Source organism: Ursus maritimus (assembly GCF_017311325.1).
Source record: "Ursus maritimus isolate PB19 chromosome X unlocalized genomic scaffold, ASM1731132v1 scaffold_X1, whole genome shotgun sequence".
Taxonomy (NCBI): Eukaryota; Metazoa; Chordata; class Mammalia; order Carnivora; family Ursidae; genus Ursus; species Ursus maritimus.
The window spans coordinates 81,403,419-81,416,980 of record NW_024423319.1 but is presented as its reverse complement, the minus strand read 5'-3'; the positions used below and the strand labels follow the sequence as shown (position 1 = coordinate 81,416,980).

The following is a 13,562-nucleotide window of genomic DNA, read 5'->3' as shown; positions in this document are numbered from 1 at the left end:
TTTTTTTTTTTTAAAGATTTTTATTTATTTATTTGACAGAGATAGAGACAGCCAGCGAGAGAGGAAACACAAGCAGGGGTGTGGGAGAGGAAAAAGCAGGCTCATAGCGGAGGAGCCTGATGTGTGGCTCGATCCCATAACGCCGGGATCACGCCCTGAGCCGAAGGCAGACGCTTAACCACTGTGCCACCCAGGCCCCCCCCCCAGTATCTTCTGACAGCATACCTGTCTCTGAGCCTGGCTCCCAGCAGACCTGTCAAGCAATACTTAGAGGCAAACAGAGAGAGAGAAACATGGCTCTGCCCCAATCCAGGGCAAGAAGGAAAATATGGCCTGTGTTGCTGGAGACTGTGTTTAATCCGAGGTCTGGGCCATAACCTACTGCAAGCTCTTCCCTCTTTTGAAAGTGTTTAGATAAGGAGAAGCACAAAAGAGTGTCCTTGATTAGCTCTGTTTACTTTCTACAGTTCTTCCAGCCTCCCCCTGAACAGCACATTCCACCTGCCCCACATGAAGGAGTCCAAGCTCATTCTGGCCCAAACAGCAGGAAGGGAAGCCTGCACACAGACCGGTGGACAGAACAATGCACGGCTTGTTTATCTGTCAAAATAGGGGAAAAGCAGCTTGATCACCATGGAGGAATACAGAGCTATGGAGGCCCACTCACACCCCACTGTTAGTGGGGGACCTTGCTTCCTGGTGACCCACAGACCTTTTCTTATTATAGACCAAACCAAGGGGGAACACATACACGTATGTGTGTGTGTGTGTAAGTGTGTGTGAATGTATGTGTAATTTTAAAGACTTCTACAACAGTGGCTTTCTCATCAGTCTGGGAGAGTTATAATTTGGGTCATCTGAAATGTGGGCATTTTATGTAAAAAGGGCTTTGGTATCCTTCTGCTACCCCACCTTCTGCACTTCCTCCAACCTCCCCTCACTTCTCTGAATTCTCAGGTCAAGTTCTTTCGTGTAAATCTGCTGGGTCTTCCTCTCCACCCTCCACCTAAAGGAAATCCAGGGTAGGGAATAAGAAAGGGAATGCTGTGGTAGAAAGAAAGACTCCCTCAAATGCTGTGGTGTGTGTCAGGGGGTGCCTTTTGGCTCTCCAAGTAGACAGTGATACCTCATTTGATTGGGGCCTTTATATTTGACCTTCTGTTTTCATGTATCCATTTTCACATTGGAATCTTTAAAACACGGGGACACCTCTTTTTCTTTTCTTTTTTTTTCCCAAAGATTTTATTTATTTGAGAAAGAGACAGACGGAGACAGTGAGAGAGAGCACATGCAGGGAGGAGAGGAGAAGCAGGCTCCCCACTGGGCAGGGAGCCCAACACGGGACTCAATTCCAGGACCCTGGGATCATGACCCGAGCCAAGGCAGACGCTTAACTGACCAAGCCACCCAGGTGCCCCAACACCTCTTTTTCTAACCAAGGTTGGAAAGAAGCAAACTGTGAATTATGCAGGAGAGCCTTGCAAATATTAGGGGCTAAAAAAGTGCTTAGTACTTTAGAAACATAGTACTTGGAATTCTCTTTCAGAGTGGGCTGGAGAGCATATTTTAGTTTTTCTAGGTATAGTCTAATAAGACATACCCATCATAGACTGCTTCTTGTCAGTGATTCCAAAGGCAAGGAGGCTGACTGCATATTTCACAGCTTTTAGAAGCAAGGGGAGCAAGTCAAGGATCTGAGTAATGAAAGAGAGTTTTTCTCACTTTCCTGTATATACAAAAGCTAAGAGTGCCCCACCAGAGGCCAGAGGGAGACTTCTGGAGAGCACACAGGGAAAATGACAACAGGTTCACAGAGCAACATCTTCTGAGTCAGCTTCTGCTGTGATGCCCAATTTCCTAAACTAACACCCAGAGTGATAAAGAAGGTGGAGGATGTTTGTCCTCCAGCTCTGGTTTCTATTAGTAATATTTGTCATATCCCATGGGAAGGAGGTTATGGGAATAATACAAGATTTCCTTTCTTCTCCCTTGAAGCCAAATATCTTCTTCCACTCAAACTCAGTATTAGAGATACTACTTTTCAGGGGGATGAGGGAACCCACAGAGGTTTCCCCCGAGTCAAGTCTCAAAGCCCTTAGAATTACTTCTGGTCACTCTTCAATTCATCTCCACTACTAAGGAGATGAGGCCTTAGGACGATAGCCAACAACAGTGAGTACCCCAGTAGAACCAAGAGCACCCAGTCACTCTGCTTTGAGCAAACATGACAATGAGGAAGGGCCAATGCTCAGTGGAGCTGGACCACAGTGGGCTAGGGGGACAGTAGTGGGAGATGAGGTTGTGAAAGTGCCAAGGCCAGATCGTGGCATTTTCAAAGGCCAAGGTAAGAAGCATACATTTAAGTCTCAGTGCAGTGGGAAGCTAATGGACATTGTTAACAGGAGATTACTATGATAGAAGTTTTATAAAGATCTCACCCGACCGATGGATTTAGGTAGGACAAGAGTAGAAGCCAGGGAACCAGTTAAAAAGGCTTTTGTAGGTAAGAGATGATGGTGGTTTGTTCTAGGGAGGAAGCAGTAGGGTAGAGAAAAGAAGCTTGATTAGAGATATCTCGAAGAGGTAGAGCTGACAGGACTTGTTGATGGATTGAATGCGGAGAGTGAGGGAAAAAGAAGAAGCCATGACATTTGGGTCATCTGGCATCTGTACCTTCTTAGCACAAAATTCATTCCCGAAACTGAGTCATTAGTAGCTCTAAAAAAAAAATTTTGGCAGGCTTCACCATTCTTGTATTCAAGCATTGACGGAGCTTCTATCTACATTTAAGGTGAATGGAGAGGTACTCTGGGACTTGCCAAAATGAAGAAGATATAATCCCTGTGCTCAAAGAATTTATAATGTGATAGGGGATGAGTAGAAATACCTAAGCAACCACTAAACCCTAACCAGAATGTCATGTCATGAAGGAAATGCTGACAAAAGGAATGTTTAAAAAAGGAGAAAGCACAGCTGGTTAATCAAGGAAGACTTCACAGCGCCTCTGAGCTAAGTCTGGAAGACTCAGTTTAAACTGGAGGAGACTAGAGAAGTTGTGCCAGGTTTCGCATAAACAAGAGGGGGAAAAGCAGGAATATGCTGAATGAAGAACGTACGGTTTCTATAAGGCACACAGAAAGTAAAATTAAAATGATGTTAAGAATACGGAGGGCCGTAAGTGTCAGGATAAATCATTTACTTTATATAACCTAATAGGCAAGAGAGAGGCTTTGGAGGTTCCAGGATGGGAGAGCAACATGGTAAAAGCAGTGTGTTGGGGAGATTATTCTGGTAGCCACAAGTAGGATGAATTATGTGGGTAAATACTGAAGGCGCAGAGAAGTGAGCAGGCTGGCACCACAGATACGATAAAAGGTAGAACTAGAGCAGGACAGCAGGGATGGAGCAGAAGGGAAGGATGGGAGGGAGGACATGAGAGACAGAATCAACAAGGTTGGACTACTAATTAAATATGGGGGAGAGAACAGGGTTAACGTGGCCATGAAGCACATGGGAGAACAGCCATATAGCTCATCTAGATAGGGAAGTCAGAGCAGGAGCTGGCGTCAGGAGAAATGTTTGATTTTAGACAGGAGTTTGTTTTGTAGGCTGTCAAATTATGTAGATAGGCATGCCCAGAAAGCAGCTTAATGTTGAGGCTGCAGTGCTAGGAAGAGTGTAAGGCAGGCTATGGACATGCAGTCATTATCCCGAGAGGAGGCAGCTGATGCTGCGGCGGATATAACTACCCACAGTAAAGTGTGCGAAGAGGGTGGGTGACAAGTCTCCACAGAACAGCTAGAGTTCAGGTGGGAGAAAAAGAGAAGCTAATCAGAGAAACAAAACAGTAAAAGGCCATTTTCAATGATACTGGCTATATGTATTTTTAAACTAAGTGTCAGCAAAGTTGCGTTCTTACGCATTGCTGGGTGGGAAGGGATATGGGTACACATTTGCTGGAGGGAAATGTGCCATAGCAAGAGACATCCAAATGTTCCTACTGTGCTTGCTTCAGCCAACATATACTAAAATTGGAATGATATAGAGATTAGCAAGGCCCCTGCAAAGGATGACATGCAAATTTATGAAGCACTCCATTTTTCTCCCCTGGCATTAGACAGTGTTATTGGTTGCGCAACCTGGTGACTACACTAAAAACTACTGAACTACACACTCAAAAGTACTGAATTTTATGGTATGTGAATTACATCTGTTTTAAAAAATGTTCCTACCCTTTGATCAGTTTTTCTACTCCTAGGATTCTATCCTAAGAGAGCAATTAGAGATGCACACAGTGATTTATGTACATGAAGTGTCATCTACTGCAGGGATATTTATAATGCTAAAACAGGAATATCCTAACTGTCCAACATTTAGGAAGAGTTAAGTGAAGTATTGTACATCTACATGAAGGAATAATAGTCTGCCATTAAAAACCATGTTTCTCAAGACTACTTAGTGATCCTGAAAAGGCTCACGATATAATGGTAAGCAAAAGAAAAAGCATACAAACCTATATGCAGTACCAGCCCAATGCAAAAAATATATATGCATGTACCTAAATATACACATACAATCATATGTATATTAAAAGCCTGAATACAATACACTAATATCTTACCAGTCAGTATTTATCTCTATATGGTGGCATTAAGGGTCACTCTTAATACTTTTTACACCTTTAAAAAATTTCAAAGCTTTCTACACTACACATGCATTATTGTTGAATGAGAAAAGGTTTTTTAAAGGAAAAAGACACCATTCTACATGGACATATCATTTGCCCTGACAATTGTCCGATACAACTGTCTGATACACTTAAGTTAGGAATATGCAATTATACTTGTAATTCCACGTAACTCTTTCAAACATCTTGCTTTTGCCCTCAGTAAATCACCCTAGAACCCACCAACTAGCAAAATGCTTCCCCAACAAATGCTTTGCTGCTTGGTAGTATATTCCTTTGTTTATTCTACTACTAAAAAAACCCAAAAAACAAAAAACAAACAACAACAACAAAACCCCCAAAAAAACCAAAAAAAAAAAAAACCCTCCATCTGATAGTTTTTTACCCCAATATTAACACTGGGAGCTGTTCTTTGCTGTGAGAGGTGGCCAAGGCTGGAAGAATAAAGAGCAAGTTGGAGGGAGACCAGGCAAAGGAAAAGAGGGGTCAAATCAAAGTCAGCATCAACGCTGTGCCCAGTGGGTTGAAAAAAAATTACTACTCAAGGCCTTCTTGGCTATAGTTTCTTCCCAGGCACCTGATGAACTTGGTGGGACAAAATCACATGGAAAGGGGACAAGGCACAGGAAAATCTGGTGGGGTTGTGTGGCAGCAAGAACCATTTGTGAAGCCATCTAATTGCTAATACTTGTATACAGTTCACAAAGAACTTTCATAGACACATTCCATATAATCCTTACAACCACCTTATAAACTCCACTTCAGGAAAGATGAAACTCAGGCTCAGAGGTGAAATAAATCACACAAGGCTTGAACCCAAGTTCTTCACTTCCAAATTCCTGTGCTTTTTCCCTAAACAGTGGTTCTCAAAAGTTTCTTCTATAGATCAGCATCAGCATCACTGAGAATTCGTTTAGAAATGAAATTCAAAAACTAGTGATGTACTGTATAGTGACTAACATAACATAATAATAATGAAAAAGAAATGAAATGAAATTCTGGGGCCCTGCTGCAGACCTTCTGGATCAGAAACTCTGGGAGTGGGACCCAGCAATCTGAATTTTTTAAAAGATTTTATTTATTTATTTATTTGACAGAGAGAGAGAGAGAGCCAGCGAGAGAGGGAACACAAGCAGGGAGAGTGGGAGAGGAAGAAGCAGTCTCCCAGCGGAGCAGGGAGCCTGATGTGGGGCTCAATCCCAGGACCCTGGGATCACACCCTGAGCTGAAGGCAGACGCTTAACAACTGAGCCACCCAGGTGCCCTCAGCAATCTGAATTTTAACAAGCACGCCAAGTGATTCTGCTGCACACCCAAGTTTGAGAGGCATCACTCTAAAGAATGCTACCATGCATTTAAAAACAGATTTTCAAATGGCTTCTTTAAAATACTTGACTTATGTGAGGTCTTGTCTTCCAAGGCAGGCTGGGAGCCTCTCTTCAACTGTCAGTGGCTGTGTACATAATCAAGGGGGCTGCCTGAATACAATTTGGGCTCCAGGGGCAGGTGGGAACATACTACTTCATGGTGAGGAAGGTCCCAGAACCAAGAGGGCAATTCCCTGCTCACATCTTCCCTGTTTGGAGGAGATATGAACTGGTGAGCAGCTGCCATATATCTACCTCCCCTTCTGAAGTTTCTCTCCAGAAAGGCTTTCACATGGTTCCACAATGTCCTGCATGAGCCCCTGGGAAATTTCCTGATCTGATGTATTTACATTTACAAACCTCTCGTTGCTCAAACTTTTCATTTCTAGGGTTTTCATTTTGTTGTTTTTTTTTTTAGAGGTTCTTCAAACAACAATTTAGAAAAAAAATGCAGCAATTGAAACAAAATTGTTTTCCTTCTGGGGAACACAAACTCCCCTACTCATGCCTCCCCAACCCACTCCCTACCCAGTTTCCTCACTGCAGGTAACTGCTCTCTCTCTCTCTTTCTCATGCATGCACGCACTCCTGCACTCAATCATACACATTCCTTCCCCTTGGGATAGAGAATAAACAAATCAGTCATTTTTTTTAAAAAAAATTGGACTTGACTTAAATTGGATTTCAAATTTTGTCAAGGTAATGTTTTTAAAATTGAAACAAAACTCATACATAAATATAGATTTAATTTGAAAATACTAAAGCTAAAAGACAGAATGACAGAATGAAAATTATAAAGTATTCAAAATTCTAGCAGTGAACAGAATTTGTTCATTGCTTTGTCCCCAGCATCTTGAATAGTGATTGCTTGGCTCTCAATAATTGAATGAATGAATGAATGGATGAATGAATGAATGAATGAATGAATTCAATACTAGTACCTATGTAGAGAGGAAAATACATTTTTTGTATTTTTGTATTTCCCTTTCTACATAGATACCAGCATTGAAATATGTTGGGAGTCCACACGCTGGGAGTCCATATGGGTTAGGAGTCCACAAGGAGTATGAATGCACAGCATTCAGGCAAGAGGGCTTAGGCTCTGGATACATGTCCTGTGGAACATGAGAGACGACAGAACTTTAGGGTATCCTGACCTGTCCAGAACAGAATACATATAACATCTACTATCCTGCAGGCAAAAAATCTACATAAAGAAGGTCATGCTTGAGGTCTGACCTTAAAGGAAAGGTAGGGATTGACCCAGATGAAAGGTACTCCTGTAGAAGGAATACCATGTGAAAATCATGGATATGGGAGGAAAAAATGGTGTCCTGAGAGTAGGATGTGAGAGGACGGGTGGTGAGAGGTAAGGCTAGAGAAGCAGGCTGGGCCAGAATATGCAATAACTAAGTCGCCATGTTAATGAATTTGGACTTTCCCACACGTACTGGGGAGCCAGTGCAAGATTTTAAGTATGACAGTGGCAGAACCAGATTTGTATTTTGAAAAGATGTATCTGTTGGCATTTTGTAGGGAGAAAAGAGGCAGGTGGACCACTTAGGAAATACATGTTACAGTTCAAGTGATCTCTGATTCATGGAAAGGGTGGAGAGGTATATTTGAGAATTGTCTTTTCTGGGAGGTAGGACCGATAAATCTTGGTGACTGATTGGGCAGACGTGAGGAGTAAAGAAGAGAAGGGAGTCCAGAATGTCTGCCAGATTTCTCACTTCAGTAAATGATTCAGCCTGCCACCAATACCAGCAGAAGAGTAGGGAGGGAAATCAATTAAAAAATGAGTCCCCCACGCTCCTGGGGAAACCACTGTTAACATTTTTTTGTTTATCCCTGGGTAGCAGTATAGTATAGTATAGTATTAACAGCCTAAGCTCTGGAACCAGATTGTCTGGATCTGAATCTATCACTGCCAGCTGTATGGCCTTGGGCTAGTTATTGAACATCTCTGCCTCACTTAACATCATCTGTAAAATGGGAATTATAAAAATAGAACACCAAAAAAGCACACTAGAATACTGTTCAGAAACTTGATGTTTCTGTTTAACAATATATCTTGGAGATAATTTCATATCTGCGTGTCCTTTTTCACAAATTTTTAACAACTGGATAGTATTGCACCATGCGAATTTTGTTCAGTTTATTTCACCTTTATCTAATTAATGAATACTGAGGTTGTTTCTTTTTTTTTTTTTGCTATTACAAATAATGCTGCAGTGAATATCTCTGTAATCTTCACACACACAGATGATTATACCTATTAGATAAAGTGGAATTGTGGTCCACGGAATATGCAAATGTTTGTGATAACGTCTCCTGAAATCCAAAGAGGTTATGCTAATTTGCACTTCCACCAACAGTGTATTACAGTAATGCTTTTCAAACTTTAATGTGCAAACAAATCACCTGGGGATCTCATTAAAATGCAGATTCTGATTTAGTAGATTTCGGTTGGGACTGCATTTCTAACAAGCTCTGGGTTGATACTGCTGGTCCAAGGATTTCATTTCGAGTAGCAAGGTATATAGCAAGGTGTAAGAGTGCGTTTCTCCGCATGCTTGCCAAAAAAATAACGCATACTGAATGCTCTGATTTTTGCCATTCCGGTAGGTGAAGGTTGTATCTTAAGGTAAGAGTTCTTGCTTAAATAAATCTATATTTCTTTAATTATGAGTGTTGGTGAGCATCTTTTCATATATTTTTATAGACCAACTTTCTTTTTCTCTGGACTGCCTGTTTAGGTCCCTTTTTCTCTTTTATATTGATTTGTTAGTATTTTCCTTAGTGATTCTCAATCTCAAGAGCTCTTTATATATAAAGGAAACAAGCTCCCATATCAGATGCAAAACCTTCTTCCCAGTTTTTTGTCTTTAGATTTTGTTTATGCATTTTTGTTCTGCTGTACTTTTTAACTTTGGTGCAGCCGAATTTAACAATTCTCTCCTTGATGGCTTCCTTTGTGTCTTGTTTAGAAAGACCTTTAATATTTCAAGATAAAATCATATATTAAAAATCATATACTAAACTATGTCTTTGGATCAATTTCTAGACCTAATTATGGTCCATTGATCTGGCACATGAATATGTGCCAGCTTTAATTAAACTGCTTTAATTACTGTAGTTTTATAATATGTTTCAAAAGGGCTGGCCCCTTTCTCCCTTATTACTTTTCTTTTTCAGACCTTTCCTGACTAATCGTATAGATTTGTATTTCCATATGTACCTTAGAATCACCTTGGGCATGCTAGATTATGTGTCTGGGAGACAGCTTGGTGGAGAAGTGCATCTCAAAGTTCAATACTCAGACCGGCAGCACCAGCACTACCTGAGAACTCCGTGGGTCCTGACTGGATCAGAAACTGTGAGGAGGAGGGTGCCAATATGTTTTTCAACCTGGAGGATACTAACACATCTTGGAACTATACAGAGAGGTGTGTTGTGGTAGTGGAAGACGCCAGACTGCAGTGGGGAAATGGGAGGGAGGAAAGGGAGACAATGAATGTAAGAATACTTTTCAAGAGCCTAAGGAGCTGGGCTGTGAAGGGAAAGAAAATGGTTGTTAGAGGAAGATGAAGGACAAGGGTAGATGATGTTTTTAGGAGGAAGTGACTACCTAAAGATACTTATGTGTAATTGAGACTAGTTTATTTTTTCTTTAAGATTTTATTTATTTGACAGAGAGAGAGAGAGCACAAGCAGGGGGAGTGGCAGGCAGAGGGAGAAGCAGGCTCTGTGCTGAGCAAGGAGCCTGATGTGGGGCTCCATCCCAGGACCCCAGGATCATGACCTGAGCCAAAGGCAGACGCTTAACCGACTGAGCCACCCAGGCACCCCTTGAGACTAGTTTAGATTGGAAATAGTAGTCTATGGGTCTAGAACAATCTTTGGTCCTGATCTTTCACCTAAGCACCACACCAGTTCTACCTATGCTCTACAACTGCCAGTTGAATCTCTATGTATCTTATCAATTACCTCAAACTGAAGAGAAAACCAAAGAAAAGACAAACAAATACTGACATCAAGCCTAACTCTTCCTACTTTAGCTTTTAAAAAATTTTAGTTGTTTGCTTTACATCTTTAAAAGTCTGACTGGCTCAAACCTTGTAACCACCATTTACTTCTCCTCTTCTATTTAGCCTGTGTACTGAATAAGTCACCAAGTCCTGGCTTTGAAATATCTCCCCTATTAAGTCTTCCAGTCTATTCCTACTGTCACTACTCTACATAAGCAATAACATCACATGGCTACCCTACATCCAGTCCAACCCACACCAATTTCCCACCAACACCAATTTCATTCTTACTTAGCTCCCTACTGCCTACTGGGTAAAGTTTGCTTTTCTGGACTTTCTACAGATTATTCAAATTTTCCTCTTACTGATTCCCTACATAAATCTTAAGTTGGATGGTCTTCCTTAATAGTTTCCAAACCTATGTTTCTTTCCATCCTCTCTTTATGCCTTCCCACATATCATTTAGGAATTCAGCCAACCTCCCCCTCTTTTTTTTTTTGCAAGCTTCTTGTGATGTTCTTCTTCCAATTTTCATAATCACTTTCTGCCAATATCACTCATTTTGACAATCATATATTTCCTTGCTCAAGCATTTCACCTATATATGTTTCATCTCCCTCCACTAGAGTTCAGAACTAGAGCATACTTCTGCTATGATCGCCACCACGTTATTTAACATATTGCTATGTACATGCTAAGCACTCACATTCAAAAATATTTATTAAATCAATGACATTGTATCATAGGAACTTGTTATTTAAAGAGATATTTGGTGAATTAATGTTTAGAAAATACCTATTTCCTTTTAATTTTCAAATGCCATATTGAAAACAGTACACATTCACTGGCAATATACCTCATATCAGGTACTGTTCTAGGCATTCTCTCATGAAGTACCTATTTAATCTTTACCAGATCCCTGTCAGGTGGGAATTATAGTCCTGAATCACCCGTAAGGACAAGACTATGAGATGATTAGAGGCTTACCTAGTATTTCCACTATTTCCACTGAGTGCTCAGAGTCTATACTTAAAACCCTCAAGTCCATTGCTCTATTCCTCATAACAGATTCCTTTCTTTCCATTTTTATTTTTTAAACGGGGTCCCATGGTTCTTAGTTGAATTATAAACATTATTCTTCTAGAGTCTTGGTGTAAGAAAAATTCTAATTAACAAAATAGGTAAATAATGAGTATATCTCAAGTTTAGTGTCTAATTACAGTTACTATGAGTACTATGAGAGAAAGTACCATTGTGTCCCCAAAGTAAATCTGTGCCATAATGCAAAGGGGGATAAGATGCAGCAGGGTGCTGTATTAACATTCATAATTATGCATCTTATGTTCCAAAAATGAATTGTTGTTTGATAGCAAGGGAAAATGACAATCATAAGAATTACGGCAAAAGCACATAAGGTTAATCAACATATAATTGACTCTCAAATATGCACATTTTAGATGTTTTCTTTTATTGGTGTTTATGATTTATTATTTAGAAACACTGTAAACTAATCTACCAGAATATATTTCCCTATTAAAGATGCCTGAAATGAAAACACGCACACATAAAGTGAATTAATTTTTTATGACACATAGTAGATATATCACTTAAGGGAGATTTTGTTCCACAAATGCAATAACCTACACATAATGAGGTGTCGACTTCTTCAGTGATACTTAGTCTAAAGCACACACATATACACACACAAATGCACACTTTGGGGGCAATTTAAACCTATTGGGAAAAAAGGACTAGATTAATTTAAACTCTTTTTTCGTATCTTCTAATGCATGCTTTATTAAACATAGCACACCCCCAAAAAAACAGGAGGAATGCAGAATACAAATGACAACATTTTCCCAGTGGCTGAGACTGACCCAGCTTCAGGTCAGAAAAGAAGATACCTTCACCCACCAGATGGCTATTGGATGTCTTAATGTAAGAAGCCAAAAACCATCAGTTCAGTTGCACAGACCCACACCCAGAACTTTAACTCTAACCCTATCTAAGAGCTAATTAACTCAGTTTATTATTCCATTGAGACTAGCAAGCATCCCAGGTCAAGGCAAAGCTAAAGCCCGGGTGACTGAGAAAGACCCAATTATCCTCTTAGACCAATTTACACTTGATTTTGCTCTGGGCTTTACTAGGATGCAAGGTTACAAGTAAGGATAATACAGGGTGAGGCAAGGAAGAAAACATGCATGGCCTAAAGATTTTTAAAGTCATATAAGGATTTCTTGAAGGTCTCAATTGAAATATTCAATTTAAAGCCTCTGAGGATATTACTGAGACAGAAGCAAAGTAGGTAGGTAGGCAGGAACCAACTGATGTGTTTAGAGAGCAAACTATATACAGTCAGACAGATCTGGTTATAAGATAGTAGATGTGCCAATTACCTCATTTCTTTGTACCTCAATCTCTTCATCTGTAATACGGGTATATATTCATCCCAATACCTCATAAGAGAGCTGTCATGATTAAATGACATGATGTACTTGAGAGCTGCTGGCACTGCATCTGACCCATAGTAAACGCTGGGATAGAGGGACAGAACTGACATTTACAGAGTGTCTATTACATCTGAAAGGAATCATGGTTTTGACTGAACCTCTTTAAACTTAGGTAGGAAGGCACCTTAGTGGATCCTTTTCACCTTACTCCAAATTCTTAGGGACAACTCAGTTTGTCCCTTAATGGTATTAACATTTTCAAACCAACTATTGGGTAGAGGACAGATAACAGCACTATCTCAGTAAACTATGAAACTATGATAGTCCCAGTGACTGGAATTCAACAAAACTCAGCAATGTTGAAATGGTGAAAATAGATGGGTTCTGGAGTCACACACACAGACTGGATTTGAGTGCCAGCTCTGACATTTATTAGCTATTTGGCTTTAAACAACTGACACGTCCATTCTGAGCAATTGGGAAGGGAGAAGAAATTCTTTTTACTATGGCATGAGAAGGACTTTTAGCAATTCTTCCTCTTTTGGGGGATTCATCATAATAGTGATCCTGAATCACATTTTAGAGATCAGCCATACTCCCCACTCATCCTTAAACTCTCCTTTATTAAGCACCATGCTTCTCCCAAGAAGTACAGAGTAGCAAAGAATCACACACACACACACACACACACACACACACACACACACACACTACAGAGAGAAAGAAAGAATGAGAGGTAGAGAGGGGGAGGGAGAGAGAAGGAAGATGGGGGACGAGGAGGAGGAGGAAGGATATCATAAGAGAAAAATTTCCTAATCTCATACAAAATATTTGCACCAAAACTAGTTTTTAATTTTTATTCAAAATGTTCCATTCTGTTGGAAGGGCCATGGGTACTTTAAGAAATATATTCCTGAAGTGCAAAGAGGGACAACTTCAGGTAAGTAACTTTTACTGTGTGTAAATTTAAGTCAAACAAATTTTATGACTGGGAGAAAGAGAAGGGCAGGTGATGTTCTGCTCC

At 40.3% G+C, this 13,562-nt stretch overlaps 1 protein-coding gene and 1 pseudogene across 1 annotated transcript in view; one reads left to right on the top strand and one right to left on the bottom strand.

Annotated features, from left to right (window-relative positions):
• SHROOM4 (shroom family member 4) overlaps positions 1-13,562 on the bottom strand; it is a 162,232-nt gene that overhangs the window by 52,282 nt on the left and 96,388 nt on the right. The gene's annotated exons all lie outside the window — the stretch shown is intronic.
• LOC121103794 lies at positions 4,005-4,104 on the top strand (annotated as a pseudogene).